We start from the raw sequence: 25,837 nt of genomic DNA on the forward strand, positions 1-25,837 counted from the left end.
CAGCAGTCTCTAGAAAACCCAAAGCACTACCTGTGGTCTTGTGAGGAGACGCAGCTCGTGTGGAGAGGAGCATGCCGCATCCTTCGCCGTATAGCACCCAACCTTGGATGTATCTCATGGGGAGCTTTCTGTTGGCAGGCAGTCAGCCAGGGCCATTACCTTCTATACGAGGCCGTGATGTAGAACACAATATTTATTATCGAGGCAGGGTCGTGCACAGTGATCGGTTTGTGGGCTCTACCCATCCGCTAGGTACTGGAGCCCACTACAGACTGCTCGGAGGTATGGGAGATTATAGGGAGTCTTACTAGATGGCATATCTGGAAGGCGCGGTGTCAAGACGCTTTCGGTGGAGAGAGACTTTCAGCACAGGTGACCTTAGCAGAGCCCTGGACCTCCATCATCTACTCCCTGCGCGGCCGATGGAATCAAGTGCAGGGCGGGTCCAGGGCTCGCCAGGAGCTCCGATGTCACTTCATGCGCACTTAGGGCGGCTAGGATCTATTTTTTGTGATGCAGGCAAGCAACCCCAGTTGGCGATACACACCCCCCACGGCTTCTTGCCCCCATCCCCCTAGACCGCCTTGAGAGGCTTGTATACATGATGTATTTGTGACTTTGCATTAGCTCCAGCTAGTCTATTGAGCATGAGCACTCCGTTGTAATCAGTTTTTTGGTAATATAATCAGCCACATTTTACTTGGAAAAAAAAAATCATTTATCATTTGTTGGAAAGTTGTGGGAGCATTGATCAATCCAAAAGATAGAATCAAAAATTGACAATTTTCATACCGTGTTCAAAATACAGTTTTCAAGGCATCCTCTGAAACTATCCATATTTGTTGGTATCCAAACCTTAGATCAATTTTAGTGAAATAGCACGTACCACAGGGTCAATCAATAAGGTCATCCATCCTAAGCAATGAATATTTATTCTTGATGGTCATCTTATTGAGACCTTTGTAATCCTTCTCTTTAGCGAGAAGGTCAAGCATGCCCCATAGAGATTTACTCGGCTCGATATAACCCTTAGTCAAATAGATATAATGTTTCCCTGAGACGGGATGACTACCAACCAAGGTTTCAATCATATGGTCTAAGGATCTGCAAGATGGCGAAAGTCCACCAAGTAGCTCGGCATACTAATATAGTATAATATCCAAATGCTCACTTATATTTAAATTTATCTTAAGATTATTTTTAAAAGAAATTCAATTACATTGATAATCAGTTGATTTAACTTTTCAATAAAATAAATATTAGTAATAGTTCGATCAGAAAAACATTGAGTAAACTCAATTACTAAAATCATATGTACATTATTTTCTATGATCCCAGAGGATAAACAACCCTTAATCACATGAAAATAACCATTAAGCTCACAAAAAACTACATGATTTTTATAGTTAATATACAAGGAGAAATATTTTTCAATGATCCATAGCATGCCAAGAATGGCACCCACATAGTCAAGGCTCATAAGTGGAAAATCCATAATCTGATGGTATTGTTGAATCAAAAGATCCAAGTTTGGCACCACCTAATCTCAACAGACCACCATAAGGCCTTCCACATATCAAGCATAATAAACTTAATCAGTTTAAGTACTATGTGGAATCACATTCTCTATATCAAGCAAGAAGAAATAAAATTATGAGTAAAACCATTATCAAATAAAATTGTACTGTCTTGGCCATTTACAGGCCTAGTGATCTTTAAAAGATCATGCATGCCAAAAACAATTTTACTAAGGAACTATTGTTGCTATTGCTAGCACTAACAAAATATTCTTCAAATAAAATTTCATATGAAGTACCTGAAGCCTCAACAGTATTTATCAAAATCTTGGAAGTAGACTTCACCTTTTTATTCTAGGGACACTCACAATCACTACAAAAATGACTTGTCTAACGGTAGGCGAAACAAAAGCCCTTCAAGTGATCCTCACCCCATGAATGACCTTACGCTTACATTCTTTTTTTAATGTAACTCTGAAGTCGACTGACAAGTTGCTACTACGACTTAAAGATTCAGGTAGCTTAATGAGAACCCCCAATCAACTAGTTGCTCCTACTTGGAGCCAAAGTATCATCAAAATTCTTAGCATACTTGTAGACATCCTCAAGCGAGTGAAGAGGATTGTGAAGCACCTCATTCTAGTAGCCCGATGGCAATCCAAAAGGTATCACATGTAGAGCAATACTTGAGAATCCTCCAAGGCCTTTGTTTTATGCAATATATCTTTAAATTCTTGAGAATATGCATCCAAGCTCTTCTTCCCCACATCAAGCTCAAATAATTTTTGAAATTTTTCGATCCAATCATCAGTCACAAAACATTTCCAAAAAACAGATTGAAAATCAATCCAAATCACCTGCTTAGAATGTAATCCCACCCACCAAGTATACACCTTCCCCTGCAACATGATTTGTATCTATCCGATGCACTGGATATCATTGAACTGATACAAATCAAAATATGCTGTCCATTTGGCTAGCCATGAATCAATGTTTGTCTCATCACATTCCCTCCTCTCCCCTTTAAAGATTGGACTAGAATTTAAGAGACAACGTCCTCGTGGCTACGGACACAAACGAAAAATGAAGAGTATGCAACTTGACTAATTCATGTTGCATTTCTTTAACTTGAACTTAGAGAATTGCCACAATGGACGAATCTCCTTCGAACTTGAAGAAAGCAAAGGCTTCACGATGCTACTTGTAACTATGTTCGGATTCAAGAGAAGCTAGCCGAACATCCTCTATGTACTGAGGTTCTATGGAAACGGATACATCAAAGGGAGATAACCCGTGAGAAGGTATGACTTTATAAAGAAGAGAGGTTTTGGAAAAATAAAGAGTGATGATTTTTTGGAGCTCAAAAGATGCGAGAAAGAAGAGCAAGAAAAGCAAAAACGATTTGCTTTAAATGCAAAACTAGATTCTTTTTCTTTTTGAGTTTTGTTGGGGTAGGAAGGCAACTTAAAGGCCTCGCTTTTGTCTTTAAACCAAGAGTAGTTTAAAGTCTAGAAAGAGTCAAATGATTAAGAAGACAAAGAGTTGGATTTTAACGTATCAAAACACATATGCATCTTATTTAGGAAATGATATACATGTACTTTAAAAAATAGTCATTTCTTGTTCCCCTCCCCCTCCCCCCTCCAACCGACTCCCAGATGGAGTGGTTAAGATAATGCCATTTGATCAAAACGGCCAAACTAATGGCCATTAAGTCACAAGAACATCCCATTTATCCCATCTACCTCGGAACGGCCATCTCTACCTCCCCATCACGTACAATTTACACCACCTCTACCAAGCAAGTATCCATTAGCTCCTCTCACTCTCTCCCTACTCGTCCAGCACCAATGATGATTGATCATCATGTGCTATCTCTTCTCTCTCGACACCTGCAAAAATTTATGCAAGCCAAACAACATCTTCTCTCATGCCTTCTTATCCAAAATTCACACTCCCTGTCTCATTCTTAGTGTTTCTCTCTTTCTAACACCCAAAGCCCACATTGACAATAAGGTTAACATTAACATTAATGATAGCGTAAACATTAAAATTAATGGCAGCATTAACATAAACATTAATGATAGTGTAAACATTAAAATTATTGGTTGCATTAACATAAACATTAAATGTGAAAACAATAATAGCATTTAATGTGAAACTAACATTAAAACCAATGCTAATATTAATATTATAGATTAAGTTACTGTCAATGAAAATTCTCTAATGCTCATTCGGGCTACAAGGTTTCAATCTCCAATGATGGTCTACCATAGCCCTAGAGTGGCAACTCTCCAAACTCCAACTATCAGAACAACAAAAAAACTCTTGTGCACAAGCATCACCCCAACACAAAACCCAAGCACGGGTACAAAACAAAAAGCATACCTTGCTCTCATACCCACCACCCACAACACATGCCTCCCATATATGCCCCTCCTGCCAATAGTATCACATACTACCCTTAATAAAAAAGGGATGTACCTATTAGGCACAAACCATCACAGTTCCATAAGCAAATGTAGTTTTGTGCACGCCATCGAATCTCGCGTCCAATTGCAAGTTAACGCTCTGATATCAATGAAATATTCCCCTAGGATCCAATAGCAATACTCCAAGTCACGACTGCATCCCAAGGGTTGGCATCCCATACTACCAACCCACACCATCCCAAAATACGGATGCGTCGGCCAACGGGCCAAGAGTCTAAGAGTGGTGATCACACAATAAATGTGCACAATAGGGCCCTGAGTCTTATTTATAGGATTGAGTTGCCCTGACCTCGAAGTTCCCTTAGTGCATTCGCATTAAGTCACTTCATAACCATTGTGACCAATGCTACTGGCGCCCAGCCCATCTGCTTCAAGAAGACAAAGTCATACCGATGAAAAAAGCCGATCAAGAAGCCCAACTGCTTCCTAAAGGCATAATGGAACAAGAGTAACTTGAAAGGTCTCAATCTACTTCAAGACAAAGAAAGAGGTCACATTGAAGCCCATCCTCTTCTTCAAAATTCATCTTATGCTTTTTCTCATGGACCCCATCAAAGGACAAAGAGTGGCACCCTTCTCATGGAAAACTTCATCATCGATAGAGGCATCGACATTCTTCACCCTTGTCTCTATCTTCATCCCCATCAACCACTTCATTGTCTTCAACCTCAAGATCTAGTCATGGACGAAGGTATAAGAAGAAGAAGACTAAGTCATTATCTCAACTTGAAAAGAAGTATCAAATTTACTATGTTCCTGATCTTCTCCATAAGTTTATTCGAATAAGTATAAAGAAAAAAAAAGCTTAAGTTTGGACCTTTACATTTGACTAGCCTAGTGCAAACTTGGTGGACGGTGTTGGAATGTGATCATGATGCCCCAAAGTCCTGGCAATCCTTTGTTTGCATGATACAAGGCCAAATTCTTCCCATTCATAGTCACTCAAGTTACTCACTAGAGAGTTAAGTGGTAGACAAGGAATCGTGGAGTATGGCCAAGATCTTCAACGCAATTTTTGGCCTCTTGTGATAGGCGCCATGGTGCTATCCCAATCGTGGAGAAAAAAGGGATGGAGGAGAGTTCATGGGTGCCATGCAACTCAAGTGGCAAGTGAGGAGGAAGCTCTCAACCATTGAAGCAAGGAAAAATGAATTTTTATTCATGCAAAGGGGCTCCCTTGGAGAGAGTGTGCTGCTGTATTCTCGATGTTAGAACAGGGTTTTTAGGGCTGAATACTTAGATTTGTTCTCTTCTCTCTCTGCGCTATCCATAGCTTCTTATGCTTGCATCTTGGACTTTACCTATAGAAGATTCATCTTTGCTCATGGAAGGAGAGTGCTAAGTGTCATAAGTACCATTTGTGGACTGATTTGGGACTGTTTTGACAGCCAACAATAGAGCATACAGGGCTGAAGACAAACTTTTGATTTATCCTCTTCTCTCTTTGAACCAACTATGTCATCATCTGCTGGATACATAGCCTCTAACAATGGAAGATTGACCCTTAATCATTGGTGGATTGGTCTACAAGCTTCAAGCTCCATTTGTGGGCTGTTTTGACTGTTAATAAAGTTGATGTGCTTTGGCATCCTTGGCAGGGATTTGGCACGTGCTTTTGGTTCACCAATTGCTTGTCTTAGTTACGATGGATGATCTTTGTCATCTACCACTATTAGTTTAATGTCTACATGAGGAGTTGAGTTGAATACCTATAGCAGCATATGGATTGAATCAACACAGATCATGATATGTAATTGTGTATGAGCTGAGCTATCGCCTCAGTGTGTCTTGGGCTATCATCCCACCTTCATGAATGTATCTATCTTGATGTATTACATGTCAAGATGTATGCTTTGTTGAGCTCTATGAACTAAAATGACAGGATTCACCTCTACTGGCCTCATCTAAATCTTCTTTTCTTCCAAAACTCTTCCTTCATTTGTTCCTATCTCTGAATCCCTACACACCCTTCTCTCTCGTACCCCGACGGTTGACCTTCCACTAAACATGCTCCAACATTGGTGAACCCAACGTGAAGGTCAGTAGAAGCAATGTGGATATGGGGGACTCATCAGGTTCCAGTGGTGATGTATTGCAGCAGGTTGTACTGCTATTGTAGGCATAGCAATAGAAGCAACAACAAGAGTTACAATTGCAACAACAACAACAAAGAAGGCAAGATTCAAATAAAATGGAAACTGCAGCCGTTAATGCTTTACAAGCTGTGGAACAAGAGATGAAACAGTTCAATGGTCAAAATGTATTAGCTTTTATACGGCTGTATGTTGAAAAGATGCTATTTATGGGGTTTTGTAATATGCATGGAGTTAGTATTTTGCCCGTTTGGTTGTGCATGCATTGTAGGAACGCATTGATGGTTTGTATCGTTGAGATGGAAATTGGACAACATTTATGAAGGCTCTCATGGAAGAATTTTCCTTGAGGACTCAAGATTCCTTACCAAGAAGACTTCTCAAGATTGGATTGGAAAGCCTCACAAGGGGCTTGCAACCACAGCCTTATTGCATAAATTTGAGAGCCGCTATGCTCAATTAGACGCTGATGATCAATAGTCATTGAAAGTCAAAAGATTGAGATGTTTTTAAAAGTTGCAAATCCTATATTGTAGGAGAAGCTGATTCACAGGCTCGAAGATGCATCTTCAAACACTAGGCTGATGTTAGAGAGGTTGTCGATATGCTTGTGAGGCGGAAATGGATAAGATCAAGGCTTGATACATGCTCTATGCCTATAGTTCCTATTAAGGGGGCTGAAATTGCAGCTAAGCCAACTATGCCTTTGGCTAAACAATCAGTAATGCCTACTGGTCCCCGGCCTTAATAGGGGATGTTATGGATGAATTGATCAAAGGCAAGCGAGATCTTCGCTTGAATTTGATGGAAATCAGCTCGAAGGTTGAAAAATTAGATATAAAAGTGGAAGAGAAGGGGCGAACAGCAGCCCAAAGGCCTAACAGAGAGGGGTTTAAGAGAGGATATATTTGGTGTGATAGCTTGCAGCATGGAAAGCAAAAATGCATGGCTTATTGGGAGGCATAGGCCAATAAATTGGTATTTTGGAAAGACCGGAAAATACATGCAACAGAAACAGGGCTCCCTCTTGAGCCCAACTTTGGGAAAGGAGGCATGCGGAAGAGATTGGAGGAACTAGCAGCTAGGACAGCATTTGCAACTGTGGATGTAGCCACTTATGGGATGAAAATTAAAAGGGTTGATGGAATGCTCAATGTATGTAAAGCTGAAGCAAAATCAACAGTATGGTTGCAGGCTTTACACTGTGTGGAGAAGGCAAAACAACAAGGGCTGATTTCACAAATGGTTGCAAGCTTTACACTGTGGAGAAGGCAAAACAACAAGGGCTGATTTGACAAATGATAGTCAGTCTATACAGGGCACGACTGGATGGAATGAGCCACTCAATTCATTTACAACAATTGCATACTTGATTGAGGTAAATAATATGGATATTATTGTGGAAGAGAAGAGAAGAAGAGATCAAGAGGCTGCAAGACCTTTAACAACATGACCTTCCAAACATATAACACGAAGCAAAGTCGAGCAGCAGTGGGACACTGAAAAGGCCATTCTAGAGCATGACATGGAAGATGCATCGCAAGAGAAGAAGCAAGAAGGAAAGAGGAGAGGCAAGCAATCTAGCTACAAGCTGCAGTCAAATAGTGAAACTACTACAGACATCAAAAAGGTGCTTGAAGAGCATATACTTGGCAGTAGGGTTAAATTCACACTTGGTCAAGTTCTTTGCATTGCTAAGCGTGAGTTCCATAATGAGATTATTGATATAATCAAAAGAAAGAGGCAATTTGTGGGAGAGCCCACTCAAGCACACTTGCAGGTTGATGAGAGTATGGAAGCACAAAGCATTTGGTTAGAATATGTGGATGCATCAATTGTTGTTATGAAACAGGTTGATGCTGAAAATGGACTGTTTGGAAATGCTAAAGGTGAGGTTATGGCTGAATTTTGAAAATGTCATGGTGGACGCCATGCATCATCATGGCACGCAGTCTTTATGAAAATGGAGAATGGCCTATTGATGTAGATCCAAGATGGCGTATGCAAGCAACAAGCAACTCATCCGGAGAACTCTATGCAGCATGTCCAAGTGTGTCAATGACTATCAGAGATGTTAGAGAAGCTTATCACTCCTTTGTGCAAGAGTCATGCAATTACCCAATTATTTCGGGACTTTGTATGCCCATGTGCAAAGTAGGGATGGCAAAAAGGCAGTTCAACTCTTGAATATATGTGTTAACCATCCCCGCAATCAAGATATGCTGAGAGAATACTGCTCGTGAATTCAAGGGTTTTTAGACAGCACTGTTGTAAATGAGGGCTATGGCAGTGTTGCCAGGAAGATGTTTTTGCCTCCAAGAAAAGGGGAGTTTGTCTTTGTGGCTGGCTTGCAGGGTTAGACAGCAAGCACTGTAGGCCGATTGAAGAGTATTTCGGCCATGTGCAAGGCTAAAAAGAGTTACGTATATCAGGCTGAAAAAGAGATGAAGAAACATGGTATTTTGGCTGCAAATAAATGTGTTTCAGGACTGTTTACAGAGCTAAATGCTACTGATACACTTGCTGAAATTACAGCAGCTATTAATGCTGAAAACAAGGCTGAAAATCAGGTTATTCATGTATGTTCTTTGGATATGCTTGACATTATCAAAGATTTTGCTGAAAAGGAGTGTGATGAGCTACAAAACAGGGCTGAAGCGTTGGTAGAAACAAAACACAAAACTGTTGACAAAAAGGTGAAGCCTATGGCTTTGCCTTAGGCTCCAAAAAGTGATGGGCTGACTGAAAAAGTGTCAAAACAGCCAAGCCTACAAGATCCAAAGGGTGTAGGCCATACAAATTACAGCAGCTAGCTTGAAAGAGCTAAAAGTTGGTGGTGATGGATTTCTCTTGCTAGCAGGGAGGGCTTTTTTTCTGCCAATGCTCGCGAAGCATGGTAAAGCTTTTGCATTTTAGCCTAATGAGATTGGCTGCATCGACCCGAGCGTGGTTGCTCTAATGGTTATCTTCACAATGCTACATCTTCCATGGGACATAAAGCCTATTCTAGTGCCTCGGGCATATTTGCCTAAGCTGCTGGAACTCTTGAATGAGAAGATCAAGATGCGGATATTGGAGCCATCTTTAGCTCCATATTCAAATCACTAGTTTACTGTTTCGAAGAAAAATGGGACATTGCAGTTCATATAGGATATGTAGTCAGTCAACAAGGTCACGATCAAGAATGTGGGTGCAAGTCCTATCATTGAAGAGTTTGCAAGAGCCTTTGTTGTCAAGGCTGTTTACTCTGTGGGCAATTTGTACTCCGGATATGATCAATTTCAGCTTCCATTAGAAAGTCGAGATATCAGAACTATGAAGACACCACTTGGCTTGGTACGCACGTGTACGCTTCCACAGAAAGCGACTCACTCAATTGCTCACATGATGAACGCTATGCATGAGGTTTTGAGGGAGTACATCCCGCAATAGACTATGCCTTTCCTTCATGATGTCCCCATTAAAGGATGTGAAGTACATGAGAAGAATGAGGAGATAGATGAGAAGGGATGTAGGTTATTTGTGGCTGCTCATATACATGATTGTGAGAAGGTTTTGGCTCAACTTAAGGAAGTACATCTTACTCTGATTTGGATCCCTCATTTTGCACGTGACTGAAAGCCTTTATCAACTATTAAGGGGCAAAAGTTTTATTGGGAAAGGCAACATACAAAAGCTATTCGGAAGTTGAAGAAGTTGAATTCTACATCGACACTGAAAAAAGCTGATTATTTAGTGGGAAGGCCTATCATTCTCACTGTGGATATGAGCTCTATAGGTATTGGATGGGCAGTGTTGAATGATAGGCAACAGAGGTATCCGCAAGTAAAGAGAGCTTTGGGGAGTAGTCACTATAGAAATAACAATTATACTTTGATACCATGTCAAAATAATAGGTATGCTCTGATATCATGTCAAAATAAGCGACGATGTAGAGAGACAGTAGGGTTTGCGAGGAGTAACACAGAGTATGTACAGCAAACACTGAGAGAGAAGAGAAACTCAAAAACACAAGAACAGGGTGCTAATGCGCTGTCTCAAAAGAACGTGTAATTTTGAAACCTCACTTAACATGTGGATTGATTTTTAATCACATGATTAAGTAAATGTTACACATGTGAGGTGTAAGTGGGCTTAGAGTAAATTTATGAGCCCCGGATCCGAGGAAATCATGAAACATCAAAGGCAAAAATTACTATAATTTATGTTGCACAAGTTCTTAGGGGTATCTGGTGTCAGTTGTTCGCCTGGGTCATTCATTTGGGGTATCGGGTGTCAGTTGTTCGCCTGGGTCATTCATTTGGCCATAAGTGTCAATTGGTGACATTAGAGAAGTGGTGTTTAATGGTACCTAACGCCAATCTGATGGTCAAAGAGAATGCAGAGACACTCCAGAATGGAAGTTGCCTAGCCAATTAATTATTGGCCAATCAGTTTTTTTTTTTGGGCATCAAAATAATTATTAGATTAATTTTCAGTATTTAAAGACTGGAAAATAATATTTAATTATGGATAATGTTGAAAAAAACATTTTAGAAGGCTGCCACTTGGTAAAAACTTGCCCATGCAAGTGAAAAAAACGTTTTTAGGGGCTGGTGGAGTCTATTCCAACCATTGTGAGAGGAAAGGAGACTATTAGAGAGCAAGGAAAAGCTGCTCATGTGATTTGCAACCACGATGGATCAGTCCTACAACATGTGACAATAGTTTGGAGCCCTCCAAGAGCAAGTGACAGCAGCCCAAGGTCCTTGTGCAGATGACAACATACAGGAGGGGACAGCAATCTTTCTGGTGGTCCTAAGTTGTACGTGACAGCATCCATGGCTATTTGAGCAACGCAACAGCAGTTTTTCAATGTTTCTCATGATGAAACTCTGAAATTCCACTCTCTATAGCATTCTCTCTCATCCCGCCGCTGTCTCTCAAGTTATCTCAGCATTTTCTAGCAATTTGAGCCATTCTCTCCATCAAGGTAAATGAACGTTAATTGACTACTCAAATCAAGGGGCAAATCAAATTGAAGACTTGCTAGTTAGTTTGGACAGCAAGGAGAGTTGGAATACCAAAAGGGATTGGAAAAATCCCATTGTACATCAACTTCCTCTTCAATTAAGTTAAAGAAATACCAAAAGGAACATCAATTTTAGGGCCACCAAGGTATGTTCATTGTCCAAGGTTGTAAGTTAATTTGCATTTCTCAATTTTGTAACAAATGTTACTACTGTAACTAAGTTGTAATCAAGAAATTATTGCTCATCCATGGAAGGAAGGCTGGTTACACATTGAATCATGCTATGAGAAGAAAAGCTGATACAGCAAAACCGAAGCTCAAAAGATAACTACACTGCCATGTCTAAATTAGACGACGGCACCTGTGGAAAATCTGCACAGTGAAGGGGGCAAAACGCAATCCTTCAAGTAGTGGGCTATCGAAGTAATCACCGCAATGTGAAGGACAACTACTATCCAATGTTTGTTTTGTAGAGCATCATGTAAAGAAACAAGTTCTTCGTTGTATACAGTAGCTACAAGTGCTTGCACAACTAAGTTACTCTGTGCATGGTGACTGGCTACTCTAGTTCTATTAGGAAGAAGAATGGGCTATTTGTCATGCTGAACCCCTTAGGCTCATTCATGTTGATCTTTGTGACCCCACATTTACTACCGCCTTAAATGGCATTATGTTTGACATACAAAAGCAGCTTCCTTAATTAATCAATTTAAACACAGGTTCCTTCACGTAACTTAGGCACTTACACAAAAACAATGTCAAGCAAGCTCCTTTTTCAAATATCTGATCTTTATTTATCATAGTCCTGGAATACATCAAGTATCATGCCCGAAGGCTAACCCAGCAATCAACAGGATTGCTGCTCCAAGTTTCGCCCGTAGACTAGTACACGGGCCTCGAGATCCCATCTCGAGTCACGTCGGCCTCTTGTGCGGGATCCGGAGACAAGGAATTTCGATAGTGGATGATTTCTCTAGATACATGCATGTGTACTTCCTCAAGCACAAGTCTTTACTTATTTCAGTATTTGGGTGCTGCTAGTTCATAACCAGACTGGTCTTCGTGTGGGTACTATGAGGAGTGATTCTGGTGGCGAGTTTACCTCCCACGATTTTTCTGAGTTTCTACAAGAGAAGAGCATTGCACGTCAGCTCATCTCTACCGACTCCCTTGCACAAAATGAAGTCATAGAGCTTAGAAACCGGACTGTCCTAAATATGGCACGCTCTATGCTATTCACAGCAAGGCTCCTTGAGCACCTTTGGGTCAAGGTTGTTAACACTTCAGTGTATATCCTCAACCGATGCCCGACAACGGCAGTCCCTAAAAAGACTTCGTACAAGGCATTCTTTGGCTCTCAGCCTGTTATTTTTCACTTCAAAGTTTTTGGTAGTCGTGCTTATACACACTCCTAATGACAGATAGAAAGCTCACCCCCTCGAGGAGATCTCCTGATTTTTGTAGGCTATCTTCCAAAGCAAAAGCTTACCCTTTATTTGATCCTCGAACAAACACGGTGATCGTTAGGAGGGATGTCGTCTTTGATGAGAGGGACATCATGCAGTCCTCTGCATTGGACTCTTTATCCTCCCCTTTGCTCACATCCTTTTGAGATCATGCCTACTAAGCCAGGTCTACTATTCACTCTTGACCTTCCTGCAGTTACTTCAGCTCACAACCTCCTCCGTGAGACCCAATACCTTGCTAGCAAACCATGCAAGATTCAAGGATCCATCCACCAGATCTCATTATGGAGGGCCCTAGAATATCTGCTTGGCTTGCTCCTCATGCTTCATATACATCACTATTTATAGCTAATTACATTGCACATTCTGAGCCGAACAATTGGCAAGAAGCTCTTCAGGGTCCTCTATGGCGTGAGGCCGTGAAAAAAGGAACTGGAAAATATTGACCGGAATGAGACTTGGACCTCGGTGCATCGTCCTAGTCACAAGGTCATCTAGACAAAGTGGATCTTAAGAACCAAGCTAAAGCCTGATGGTACTTAAGAAAAATACAAGGCTCACCTTGTAGTACAAGGTTTCAAGCAAAAGCACGGCATTGACTATGAACAAACCTTCGCACCTACTACTCAGCTAACATCTTTTCGTCTATTGGTTGCGCTCACCGCTCACCACGATTGGCCGATCTATCAGATGGACATCAAAAGTGCCTTTCTGAATGGTTATTTAGAGGAGGAAATCTATGTGGAGCAACCTCCCGGCTTTTCTTCCGCTGACCTGACTGATAAGGTATTTCGCTTGCGGAAAGCTCTTTATAGGCTGAAGCAAGCGCTGGGATCTTGGTACCATAGGATGGACAAGTTCTTACCGACTCATGGATACCATTTTACTCCCTATGATCCAAATCTATATGTACACACTACTAGCGTGGGGATCAGCTATATCCTACTTTATGTTGATGATATATTACTTGCTAGCTCAAATTCTGCGGCTCTAGCAAAAATTAAGATAACTTAGCACTGCCTTCGAGACGATAGACACGACCAGTGAAACAGGAGTATGCCCTACAGCTAGTGGAACAGTATTGAATTGATCAGACATGGCCAGTGACCACGCCTCTAGATCCCATTGTCCATACGCACAAGGATACCTCGGATCCGCTTTTTGATGCTCATACCTATCTTTCTATTGTACTTGGTTGATTTATACTAGACCAAATCTTGCATTCTCAATTAGTTTGCTTAGTCAGTATTTTAATGCACCTAGAATGTCTCATTGGACTGCTTGTCTTCATCTGTTAATATATTTAAGATATACCTATAATTTTAAACTTACTTATGGACATGGTTTATGCTTACAAGGATACATTGATTCTGACTAGGCGAGAGATCCTGACACTCGATGTTCTCATGGAGGCTACTTCTACACCTTGGACAAGGCACCCATCTCTTGGGCCAACCACAAGCAAGAGACAATGGCAGCTTCCACGGCCAAGGCCGAGTATCGAGCTCTCTTCGATGGTACTACAGAAGCCATCTATCTGAGAAACTTACTAGCTGCACTTCAATTTCCTTGCCAATCGCCTACAGTTGTCTACTACGACAACTAGAGTGCCATTGTCCTTGTGGGCAATCCTATCATCTCCCCTCGGACACAACAAGTAGCCGTTCACAACCATTTCACCAAGGAGCAAGTTGAGCTAGGCACCATTCACCTAGAGTTTGTGCCATCAAGCAACAACTTTGTAGATATTTTGACCAAGGTGGTCAACCGACCTTTTCTCCAATATCTTCTACTACAAATCAGCTTGGGTACACCCTTCTCTACTTCTTCGGATTGACAGGGAGAGCATGCTTCCCTCTTACTTCTCCTTTCAGTTTGAGAGGGGGCGGTTTCCTTCTCCTAATAGTGACAATGATGATGTTTACAGCTTTTACTTTCAGACATTCATTTATTATATATTGTATATTATGGATATTTGTCACTTCATCTACACTGTCAGGATGACATGATTGTAAAAGGGTGCTTGGACAAGTGAACAATTTCCCTGCTAGAGCACTGTCCAATTGGCACCGTTGCATCACATTCTACATGAGCATGAATATTTACATTCTCCTTTGCATTACCCTATGCATTGGCATTCTGTTCATGTAAACATGCATCTGTGTGCATTTATCTATTTTCGGTCACCCTTGGAGTGGTCGACCATAAACATGTAAACATGCATCTGTGCGCATTTATCCCTTTTCGGTCACCCTTGGAGTGGTCGACTCAGGACCCATCATAATCGTGGCATTGCATATGGCAGTCTCTGAAGACACTCTTTCCCTATGCTTGCATGTTGGCTTTGCTTGTCTTTCTTACTTTCCCGCCTTGCCTTTCTCTTCACATACTCTCAATATGGTTGGCACACACACACACACTTAGGAATCCCTAGGCACTTATTCTAGTAATGTGTGGGATTGTTTTGCTTATTGTATGAAGGTAGTGGAGCTATCCATTCTTATTTTCCCGTCCTTTGGGACACAATGACTCGGTGGGATGAATATTGATTTGAAACCATCACTTAATGCTAAATCTTTTAACTAAATCCCACCAACATCCCTTTTATTAAAGAAAACAATCACCAAAAAAAAAATCAAAAGTTCATTGTTGATTGCATCCGCCTTTGCAAGACTTGGTAGGCCTTGTTGGGAATAAAGGCTTATTATGCCTTTTACAATGTTCACATGTGCATGCACCCTTACACTTGTACTTTATATATTATCGAAAACCTAAAGTGGTATACTTTGTCATTGTACCCACACATTGAGTGTCGTGCTCTCTCTCTTTCTCACTCTCTACTCTGAACTCTGCACTCACTCCTCTCACTCTACATATCTCAGTTGTACTCTGTCTCGATCCTTGTATACACTTGTCTTCAGGCCCATGGGGAGCCAACACACACCCTTGGTTCGATGCCTTGGCCTCTCTGGGGTGATCACTTAGGCTCCCTTGGTAAGATAATCATCGTCTCTATAGTCTTGGTAGGTCACTGGGCAGCCGATGTGCACCCTTTGCCCAATACCATGGCTACTTTGGGGTGGACCGCCTTGGGAAAAAAGAAAATATATATCAAGGGCTTATTTCTCATGGCTCTGTTTTGGGCCTGAGAGGGGGTGTTCAGCTAAAAATGAATAAGCCTAACTTAAACAATCCCAAAACATAATTAATTAATGAAGAAAACCTTTTATTTTAAAAAGAAACGTGATCCTAGAGAGTTACTGTGTCCAACATGCAAAACCCTAATTTGGGTGCCCCAAACTTTCTATAAATAGGTATGCAACCCACCACTCTTCCTCGATCTCGTTTTTGCAAGTTTCAGGAACCATAACTCTATTGCCCACACCCCATTCACAAAGGATATCGCAGTTAGAACTTCCACCAGCCACCTGTCATCATTCAACGCCTGATTCCAACCTTCTGCATGCAGCTATCACCAGGTCTGTGGAACTGTCGCCTACTGTTGAGAGCTGTCACCCACTGCTGGATGTTGTTGCCACTTGTTGTTTGGAGTCGCTGGGATTTTCTCTTTCCTTTGAATGCTACATTTACAGTTTCCAACTACCGCTTGACATTCTCTCATCTCTAATATTTGCATTTGCATTTAACAACTATCACCCAATTTTTCTCTCCTCAGGTTTCTATGTTTTTAGTCTTTCTCTCTTCTACACTACCGTCTACATCAAATCCAGTCTTCCTTGGCTGTGTTTGTTGATATTCAATACTCAGAGATTACCTTTATTGTGCGATTCGAGATCTATTCGGAGTACGACACACTGTACAGCTCATAACCTCTGCCTTGATTCCAGAGATACGAAAGTTCGAGGTGCAGTATTCACTACATAGTGTGCTTGCTGCATGAGCACTGTATATTCATTATTCATTCACTTTATTATTCATTGTGTTCACTATCTCTGAGTTACCTTAACCCTAACCCTAACTATGTTCTAAGTTTATCAGTCTATGCTTTGTCGTACGATTGGTTTCATACTTTTTGCGTTTAGAGCCTTTCTCACAATGAGCTACATGTTGGGGCTAACTGTTGCAACCTTGTACCTTTAGCCATTGCAATCATATTGTTCCTTCTCTATATTGCATTCTCTCTTTCTCTCCTCCTCCTCTCCATGCTCACTTTCCTCTTTCCGTTGTGCACTCTCACACCATGCATGTCAAATCCATCGAAGGATACTTGTCAAATCCATCAAAGGATACTAGTATTTTGTTACCTTGTTGATTATATGATCTATTATTGTTAGGCATATTCTTTGAAGTAGTAATCAAGAGTATTTGCATGCTTTAAAACCTTCTTGGCCTTGGCTGAAAAAGATAGTGGATGCAAGCTGATTGCTCTATGGACACATCGAGGAGGGGAATACATGTTACAAGAGTTTAACTCTATTTTGGCTTAAAGGAGCATTAAACATCAATATACTATGTCTTACACACCTCAACAAAATAGTGTGGCTGAAATAAAGAATTGCACCTTGACAGGGATGGCATGTTGTATGCTTTCATACAATAAGTTGCACCCAAAGTTTTGGCTTGACGTTATTATATGTGCTAAATTGCAGCTCCATTAAAGCATTGGCTAAATGTATACCTTATGATGCTTGGAATGGCCAAAAGCCAATGGTCTCACACATTCACATCTTTGGTTATTTGGTATATGCATTTGCACCACAACCACAAAGACATAAATTGCAAGATAGATTGTCAAATACATTTTTATTGGTTACATTGCAGAAAGTAAAGGCTATTGCTTGTATTAACCCTCTACAAACAAGATTTTCAGTAGTAGAGATATGGTATTCGTTGGACATCCTAGTCAAGCCTTCATGGTTTCAACAACCTATTAAGGGTTTACAGCAATAAAACCAACAGCAAACACATGCTGAACAACAACCTAATTTTCAGCCCATTGATCAAGACGCTACTGATGATGAAGTGGCTGATGAGAGGGCTGCTATTTGGGAAGCTAAAATAGTCCCTAGATGGCTATTGGATACATTACGGGACAGCAAATAATCCGTTTCACTTCCTAGTAGAACTAGAGCAACCATAGCAGCCAAAAACATCAAAAACGTTTAGAAACGAAACATCAAAAACGCATTTCGTAAGTTTCTTTCAAGAGGGGGTAAAATATGAAATGCGGGTTTCTAAATATAGGGATTTTTATTAGTCTTGACTAGGGAAAGAGGTTCTAAACCTCTATGGAACTCTCTCTTAAGCCAATTGAGCTTGAGTGATAATATAATATTCAACTCTCGAGACAAGAATAGATACTAGATTGACAAAGTCCAATAACTAAACAAAATCACAAAAAAATCAATCTCTCGTCCGAAATCTTGAGCCCTCACAAGTCATTACACATCATCATTATCATGTTTAAAATTTCCCAATAGTTTTTGTGAAGAAAACCATGTTTTGGGTTCCAACTTACCTTTTTTTTTATTTTTAACGCCCACGTTCTTTACTCTCAAAAACGTTTCGTACTTTAAGAAACGTTTCGTAAGTTTCAAATTCAAAGAAAAGCGTTTCTTAGCTGCTATGAGAGCAACCATTTTCCATGTACAAGATAACTTGGTTGTGCAAGCATTTGTAGCTACTGCATGCAACAAGGAACATGCTTCTTCATAGGATGCTTTAGAGAATGAGCATTGGATAACACCTATACAGTCAAAGTCGGACTCAATCCATAAAAATGGCTCATGGAAATTAAGTGATTTACCTCCTAGCAAGCATGTTATAGGCATAAAGTGAGTGTACAAATTAAAATGCAAATCTAAAGATAGCATTGATTGCTACCAGGCACATCTCATTCCCAAAGAGTATGCCAAGTAGCATAGGATTGACTATGATAAGACATTTGCATCTACTTCACGTACGACCACCATTCATAGTGTCATTGCTTTGGTTGCCCGTCTTGATTGGCATGTGCACCAGTTGGATGTGACGATTGCTTTTCTAAATGGTGATCTCCATGAGGAGGTTTATGTCACACCACCTCCTAGCATTGTTCAAAAAGACTCAAAGAGCAAAGTGTGTTGGTTGCATAAGGCCCTCTTGTTAGTAGATATGTCAACTCATGATTGTGTCTGTGCATGTCAGTGAGCTAGGGCACCAAGATATTATCCTGATTATTTAGGCATTTTTCTTGGCATTTTAGGATGGATATTTCAGAATTTATTATTGGCGGACCAGTATTAAATGTTGGCCGAACTGACATGATTTATTCAAGCTTCTCCTCCACATTCATTATTATGATCATTCATCACCTAACTGGTTCTGGTGGAGGGAGAGGAGCAGGTGCCAATGCCTTCACAAGCAGAGACTCACATTGGTTTTGTATTGTCTCATATCTTGGTATATGGACTCCATTTCCCAAGTCTCTCTTTATTTCTGAGTTCCTTGTGCAGTGTTCTTTTCTTTTGCAGTGTTTCTCTTTATCTTTCCTTTGTCTCTTGTATTCAGCATTTTTCCACACACTTCCATCACTGCATCCACTTCTGACATGGTATTAGATTGCAGGATTATTGTTCCTGCTGTTGTTTACCACTGTTTCAGGTCTGAGTTTTGACTTTTCGTCTGCTGATTGGACATGTTCTGACTACTGCGATTGATTTACAGCCTGGGAGACCATCTTCTAATCATTTTCGGCCTGTTTCCTCAGTGTTTTGCAGACTGCAATTTCTGTTTTCAGCTTTTTGGGCCTGTTTCAAAGCTGGCGACCTGTTACTGGCCCTTCCAAATCTGCATTTTGGTGTCTGCTGCCTGCATTTTACTAATCAGAACCTACATTTTGGCTGGTTGCTCCTGTGCAAGGCTAGGTGATTGTATCTTTAGGCTGGTTCTGTTTAGTTTTGGTCATCTTCTCACTATGTGCTACACTGCTCAGCTTTAGAGAGGGTTCATGTGCATATGGTTGTCGTGTTCTCATCACTACACTCTAGTTACTATTGATCTTTTCTCTATGAGCTTTCTTTACTGCTTGGAACTCGTGTAATCCTTGTGAGTCTGTATTTTTGGCAAACTCTTCTCCCTAAACTTGCCAAACTCATCTTCTTTGTATCCCCCTCATCATGGCTCCTCCAGCATCTCCTCCTGATGGTCAGCATGCACATATTCCTTACTCACCTACGAGTGTTATGTTGGAGACTTGTTGTGTCCAACTCCAGGTTTCTGTGAGGATGCTATCTCTTGGTACTTCAGAGGTTCTAGTTTCAAAGAGGGGTGCCATTCAGCCAAAGAAGTCTCAGTGCTATTATTGTGGCAAGAAGAGACACCTCTGGAAAGACTATAGGACAATGACGACGGGTGACGACTTTCTTGGTGAATCTTCCTCTTCTCCAAGTCCAGGTTTAGGCTCCATCTATGTGGCCCCGGCGATGACTGTAGGGGCCTCCCTTTCAAGCTGCTAGTACAAGCGATGGGGTCATCCCTCACAACTCTCCAATGCCAAAGAGGGAGTGTGAGAGGGTGGTGAGATGGGGTCGGTGAACCTCATCTATACAACTATACCGGCGCACAAGTTCCAAAGAGAGGTTTCCCTAATGCACCGCCCAAAGTCTGGCAAGTTTAAATCCGAGAGCTGGGATTGACATCCAAGTTCATGATGAGTTGTTTATTTGACAAAGAGCGGGATTGGCACCTAGTCTAAGCTCACATGAGGAGACACTTTGGCAGTCTGGCCAAAGGCCCGCAAAAGGCCCGTCACATATGTTCAAAGGCATTTTCGACAAGATGGTCTTGTATACTACTGTGAGACATTGTTGACAGATATTGAGAGCTGCTATAATTCTTCTCTATTTTTAGGAGCTAGTACGATCGACATAGACATTAGGTTCTCTCCGAGAGACACCTTGCATACCCACTGCTTGGGTATCCACAGTTCTACTCTAGTGATCCTTGTTGTATGTACTACGATGGGGCATTATCATTGTATTCATGATTTGAGAGGATGTGTTAGCAGATATGTTAGTTCATGGTTGAGTTTGTGCATGTTAGTGGGCTAGGGCACCAAGATATTATCTTTTATTTAGGCATTTTTCCTAACATTTTAGGATGGATATTTTAGCATTTATTGCTAGCCGACCAACATTAAATGCTAGTCAACATGACATGATTTATGGCATTATTTTTGCCTATTTATTCAGGCTTCTCCTCCACATTCATTTTTATGATCATTCATCACTTGACTAATTCTAGTGGAGGAAGAGGAGCAAGTGTCAGTGCCTTGGCAGCCAGTGACTCACCTTAGTTCTGTATTGTCTTATATCTTGGTATATGGATTTCATTTCCTGAGTATCTCTTTGTTTCGGAGTTCCTTGTGCAAGTTTCTTCTCTTTTGCAGTGTTTCTCTCTCTTTCCTTTGTCTCTTGTGTTCAGCAGTTTTCCACACCCTTCCATCACTGCATCCACTTCTGACACCTCTATGGTTTGAAACAAGCACCTATGCCATGGTATGAAAAGATACATGCTTATTTGATTGCTCTTTGCTTCAATAATTCACAAACTAAAAGCACACTTTATGTCCGCAAAGATGGGGCTAATCTCTTGATTCTCATTCTTTATGCAGAAGATATGCTATTTTCGACATCATGAGACACAAATTGCAGTGTTAAAGGTTGAATTGCAGCATGCATTTGATGTGATACGTCTTGGCCATGTGCACTACTATCCTAACATATAGTTTGCTGCATTTGAGGGGGGCATTGCTTTGTGACAACCTTAAGCACATTGGGCTCCTTGAGCGTTTTCAAATGCAAGATTGCAAGCCATCTCTACTTCGGTTGAGACAAGCCACAAGTTTACACTTGAGGATGATGAAGATCCATTTGAAACTTCTCTCTATCAGCAAGCTGTTGCCTGTCTATTGTATTTGTCTAATAACATCCAGACATTCAATTTGGGACCTCTCAATCGGCACACTTTATCCACATCCTTGGTACTATACATTGGCAAGCAATCAAACATGTCTTTGACTATCTTAAAGGCACTCAAACATTAGGCATTTTCTATCCTAAAGGCACTTCTCTTTGCTTGAATGCATTCACAAACAATGCCTAGGCTGGACGCTTCGACAGGCAAGTGTCCATTAGTGGTAACTATTTCAAGAGTGGTGATTCATGTGTCTCTTGGTTGAGCGGGAAGCAATCTATAGTTGCCACATCTATCTATGAAGCTAAATACAAGCAGTATTTACAACTACATTGGAATATGGATCAAACACCTTTTGGTTGATCTTAGTGTGGGACAACAATCACCCGCTACTATCTATACTGGCACTCAGAGTGCCATAGCAGTTGTGAGGAATCTAGTATTTCATGCTCACACTAGCACATTGAGGTGCATTATCATCATATCAAAGAGAAGCTACACGCAAAGCAAATTGACTTAGTTTATGTCCCTACACAAGACAACTTGGTAGATGTGCTCACAAAAGCTCTCTCTAGAGAGAAGCTTGAAGGCTTTCACAAGGCTTTAGGCTTACTATCATTTGGGAATTGTGTTAGCAGTCATGTTTGTCATGCTTAGTCATCTCCTGCTTATGAGCCTCAATCTAAGTCGGATGGGGATATTAGGAGCCCTAACATGTTTGTTACGTGCTTTGATAGATGGGGCAGCTCATTCCAGAGCATGCATTTCCTCTTTTAATCAAGTTTTGTGTGCATTTCTTGCATTTCCAACCAATTTCCAGCCCTTGCTAGTGCCTACTTGCCTTTGGACTGCCCAAGATGCCATGTCACTATTTGCTAGATTTTTCTGTGCTGTCGGACTGCATTTATTGCAGTCCTAGGGTATTATTCAGCAAGTCGGCCAAATTTAGAGCCATTTATGGCAGGTCGGCCTGATTTGGAGGTATTCAGCTATTCATAGCTGACCCTCTACACTTGGCACTATCATCTTCTTCTATTCCTTGGCAAGTGCTCTTTTGGTTGCTGTGGTCTTCTCCGTCTCTGGAGTGAATAGCAGGCTGGATACTCTCTATCTCTGTCATCATCACCATCTCCATCACCATTGGTGCTGCTGCCATCATTTCAGCCTGATCCGATGCCCTCACTAGTGGCTCGGGCTGTGTGCAAGGACTCATCAGTCCTCTTCTTTGTATTCAGCATTCTTTTCAGTCAATGCAGATTTCTTTCTTCATCTCTTGATGTGTCTCTCTCTCTCCCCCCTTCTCTCCATGTTCCTCTTCCATTGAGCACTCTCACATGGTATCATCGCCAAAGTGAGTATACGCAATTACCCCTTCAAGAGGAGACCCCCCCCACCCCCCCCCCCAATTGAAAATGCAGATTTTCAGCCATCTGCCCCTTGTTGAAAACACAAAATTCCTACGTTCTACTAATCCATATGACCTAGGCGGACCATCTACAATCCTCCAATCGCAAAGGTGTAGCTGAGTTCACTGTTCGAGACCATTTACAACAAAACACAGATTTTTTGGGTGTTTGCAGTGTTCAAGATGTCTTATCACTAGTTTAATGGCTCTCATGACTCTGACGAGGAGATCTCTCATCGTTCCTCTAAAAGGCAGCATGATCATTGCAAAGATCAAAGGTCCCAACCCCATTCTAAACAAAATCCCTCTCTTGGTAGGTCACACAGATCAAAGCAACCCTCTCCTTCCCCCTCTCTCCATGTCTCCCACAAGGCCCAACCTTCTGGCCCTAGGATGCCTATGATAGCACCATCAGTGCAGGTGTCTGTTCTTCCTTCTCTTCCTAAAGAAGACCGTTTGCAAAAATCAAATTATTCACTTTGTTCTTGTAAGGTGGAGCGTATTCTTGACACCTTCAATCTTTGGGAGTTTGTTACCCACCCTCTTCCATGTCTCGTGGAGGATCCTAGAGTGGGATTCATGATGGATTGTGCAGCCCTATGGGATTGGCTCAATTCTAGAGCTCGGTCTTTTCTCTTTATAAGCTTACATGATTCTATCCTAGTGCATGTGTACAAGTTGCAACAAGCAGCGGAAGCTTGCTTCTTTTTACCATTAGAAACATTTGCCCACCGGATTACTCAAGAAGAATTTATAGATGCTCGTTATTGACGACTCTCTACCTTACACATTTTGGTCACTTACCGCACAATACACACATCTGTGTGTGAACGCACTTACGTCACTTTTACAACCCTAATGTTGAAGGGTTGTACTTTGTACTTTGTACTTTGCACTTCACTTTCTATTATGCAAATTGTCATGCTGTGACCACTCCCTATCTCTATCAGTCGTGTACACTTCTTTTTGCTCCATTGTTGTACCTCAATCTTACATTTGGTATTAGAGTTGTTCAGCCAACTGTCTCTTTGCTCTCTTCGCTCTCAGCTCAACCCACGTACTGCTCCTACCTATGGCGACCTGTGTTTCTAACACGCCTTCTCTATTCTACTCGACCTCTGCAATATGTCGTGGCTGTTCAAAACAGTCAAAACCCCTACTTTTACAAACGCAATCCAAAAAACCCTAATTTTGCAAGCACAGTCCAAAACTACCACCTCAGCACAAGCGCAATCCAAACAACCCTCATTTTACAAGTGCAGTCCAAAAAAACCCTCATTTTACAAGTGTAATCCAAAACTACCACGTCAACACCTACGCAGTCCAAAAATGCTCTAGATCTATTCCAACCTGCCACATCAGCAATGACGCAGCTCAAAACTGGTTCTACTTGCTCTCGAGTTGCCACATCAGCATATTTTCAAATCTATGCATTTTTAGTGCTGCTCAGCACTCTTATTGCCTTGGAAAGCGTGTTGTTTGCTGAAATCTCTAAAATTTCAGCGCATTGAGGTAGAATTGGTTAAGTGTGACACAATGTGGTGGTTCTTTTGACTAAATTTGGTTCATTACAACTTGGCATTTGCTGTAATTTCTAGGAATTTGAAGATTTCCAGTCAGCCGGCTTTTGTAATTGCTCTTTTTGCATTTGATTAAGTGACATTTATCATGGCAGCTCATGGACAAAATGATGACTTCACTTATGTTTCAAATGAGGATAGATTGGATGGCAACAACTATTCTCTATGGTCCTTTATGATGAAAAATGTACTTGTTGCAAAAGGTCTTTGGGATTATGTTAGTGGGAAAAAAGTATGTCCTGGTGATTTGGCTTCTGCAACCCCTCCACAAGTAAGAGGTCATGGACAAAGGCAAAAGGATGCAACAGCAACCTCTCAACAAGCAGTAGGATGTGGACAAAGGCAAGAAGTTGCCGCACAACCACCACCCCAAAGAACAACTGCTCAAAGGGCTTGGGACACTAGGGATGCCCAAGCATTGTCACTTATTTCATTGGCAATTCAGCGGTTGATAATCCCACATATTCATTCTGCTACTTCTTCACAAGTAGCATGGCTTACACTTAACCACATGTTTGCTAGTTAGAATGAGGCACGCATTTCTTTTTTGAAAAATGAGCTTGAAAATGTGAAGATAAAAGAAGGTGATATGTAAAATCACCTTATTAAAATTCAAGACTTGCACGAGCAATTCATCAATGTAGATGAGTATTATTCTAATGCTCAGATGATTTCTACTACTTTGAACTCTTTGCCACTGTCTTATTTGGCCTTCCGCACTATATTGAATCTTACAATGCAGGTTTCTCCACAACCACTTACTTTTCTTCAATTGGTTAGCTTATTGTTGAAAGAAGAGCAAACAAAGAAGAATAGTGGTGCGGATGTAGTAGCTTCTGAACAAGATTTTGTGGCAAAGCAAAAAGGTAAGGGCAATCAACCCAAGAATGCTCCATACAGTTCTAGAAGTTCTAAAACTTCACAGAACAACAAGAAGCAGGGGGGCACACAAGCTAAGCACAAGTGCCATTATTATAAAAAGCCAAGTCATTATATCACGGAATGCAAGAAACGCATTGCAAAGGAAAAAAATAAGTCTGGGATGTCACATTTAGATACACCTTCTACTTCTACTACCACAGAGTCCGCCTCTTTTTTCATTGACCGTAACTGTTGTTTTTATACTTGCAATTATGATTCTTCTTAGGTAGATAGAGCATTCAACTCTATCGAGAATGCTAATATTTGGTTTTTTTACAATGGTACTTCTAAGCACATTATATCCCACAAGGATTTGTTTACTTCTATTGTTGCAGCTCCTATTGGCAAACTAGTACAATGTGCCAACAATGCATCTTATCCTGTTAAAGGCGTTGAAGAGATTGTTTTGAAATCCATTGATGGCTTTACTCTCCGT

At 41.0% G+C, this 25,837-nt stretch overlaps 1 protein-coding gene and 1 pseudogene across 2 annotated transcripts in view; one reads left to right on the top strand and one right to left on the bottom strand.

Moving 5' to 3' along the window:
• The window catches only part of ING1 (RING/FYVE/PHD zinc finger superfamily protein), a 104,644-nt gene that overhangs the window by 16,895 nt on the left and 61,912 nt on the right, over nt 1-25,837 (bottom strand). The gene's annotated exons all lie outside the window — the stretch shown is intronic.
• The window catches only part of LOC148014806 (uncharacterized), a 36,410-nt pseudogene continuing 18,200 nt past the window's right edge, over nt 7,628-25,837 (top strand).

This window comes from Lygodium microphyllum, chromosome 24 (genome assembly GCF_053477565.2).
Source record: "Lygodium microphyllum isolate KBCC chromosome 24, Lygodium_microphyllum_v1.1.10, whole genome shotgun sequence".
Lineage (NCBI taxonomy): Eukaryota > Viridiplantae > Streptophyta > Polypodiopsida > Schizaeales > Lygodiaceae > Lygodium > Lygodium microphyllum.